Source organism: Mesocricetus auratus, unplaced genomic scaffold (assembly GCF_017639785.1).
Source record: "Mesocricetus auratus isolate SY011 unplaced genomic scaffold, BCM_Maur_2.0 Super-Scaffold_15014, whole genome shotgun sequence".
NCBI lineage: Eukaryota > Metazoa > Chordata > Mammalia > Rodentia > Cricetidae > Mesocricetus > Mesocricetus auratus.
The window spans coordinates 70,453,232-70,455,141 of NW_024429186.1; positions in this window are offsets into that span (position 1 = coordinate 70,453,232).

Genomic DNA, 1,910 nt, shown 5'->3' on the forward strand with positions numbered 1-1,910 from the left:
AATGTTTTCTTTGAAAATATAACATAGTAACTGCAAAATAACTAATCTTAGATAAATTATTCATACTTTTTTTTACTTTTTTATTGTATCTATTTACTTTTGGGATGGAGTCTCTCCATGTTTCCTAGGCAAAGTTCAAGAGATCCTCTTGCTTCAACCTCCTAAGTACATAAAGTAAAGGCACAGGACAAAGATACTGGCTGGGTTATATCCTTGTAAATGTGTAGGAAAGGAAATGTGCCTACCCTTTGTGGAGCCCAGTTCCTGTCATTAAACCTCTCTGGGGCATATACTCCTTTTATGAAGTACAGCAGAATTAACACGATTGAAGTCTAATTTTTTTGCCTTAGAGATATTTTCCATTTTATCTTCTATGTATTGAGATTATAGTGACCCCAAGAAGCCAGTTAGGATATATTTTTGTTGTGGATATGACATCTTACATCTGATCTAGAGTCAATTTTTTTAATTGACTAACCTATCAATGAACATAAAAAAGTGACTAGTTCTTTCAACTTCAGAGTGGCAGCCAGAAACTCTCGCTACTCAAAGATGTAATACCAGGACTCGGATTGTGTATTCCAAGGAGTTTTCAAAAATAAATTTATGAAAATGCCACTCTAAAAACGGGTTTTAAAAAGTACATTCTTGTTTAGAAAATAAGTGAATATATTAACTCTCAGTGGAGAGGAACGAAGAGGCAATCTTTTTAGAGCCCACAGCATGCCTGCAGCAGGGTCAAGGCCATTACAAAGAGAACTGATTCAATGTCTAGAAAGAGGTCAGCTTTGGGTGAGATCTTGTTCTATGGGTGTCAAGGGTGATTTGAATGTCAGTTCCAGTATCTTCTGAGAATCCAGAGAAGCTCGTGACCTCAAATGCCCCAGGACTCTTCTAGAACAGGCATGGCATGATGCTTAAGGGTCTATATCCAGCAGGCTCCAGTCTGCTGTAAGGCTGCACTTAGGTCTCCGGAGTTATTTTCTTCATCACTGAAGCTCTTTCTCTTCTCTCTCCTTTCTTTCTTTTTTCTTTTTTTTTCTTATTTTAATTTTAAATAGCTTGTTTTACATGTCAATCCCAGTTCCCTCTCCCTCCCCTCTTCCTGGCCCCCCCACTATCCCCTGGAGCCTCCCACCCTATCCCCACTTCCTTCCACATAAGGGATATCTAGAGTCTGTCATTTCACTCAGGGCAGGGTCCAGGCTGAGAGAGCATCCCTCTTTGTGTTATGGACACACGATGTCTGTTTGTATTCCAGGGATAAACACTGATCCACTGCCCAGGGCCCCATAGGGTGCTCAGGCCTCCTCACTGACTCTCACAGTGGTTCAGTGGTAGAATTCTCGCCTCCCCTTCTTTCTTTCTCATAAATAATTCTTTTCTCCAGTCTGCCTCTGTCCACCACTAGCCACTGCTCCAGGAAGGTCTCAGCAATACTTGCCCCAAGCATGGGTACACATACAGTGTTAGCCAAAGAAGGCACAGGTACAGGTGAGGGGGTGGATAAGGACTCTGGCTGATACAACCAATGCAGTTTTTTACAGGCTCTGCAGGCAGCTCAAAGAAAGACAGGATAGGATTTAGATATACATAGTCACAGCCTGGAGATTACCGTTAGACAGGACACCAAGGGCAAAGAAAAATGACTTCACCTTTAAAGCACTTTTTGTTTCGCTCCAGTCCTTCTCCACTAGGTATTCTAGGGCAGAGCTTTTTAAACTTCCATGTGTACATGAATTATCAGGAGAGCTTGTTAAAGTGCAGACTCTGATGCAGCAGGTCTGGGGTGAACAGAATAGTACATTCCTAACAAGCTCCCAGGTTATGCCTAAGCTACCAGTCCAAGAAAAGTTCATACATGAGTGCAGCAGAGTGTAATCATATCCACCCCTCCCTCCTCCCAGACT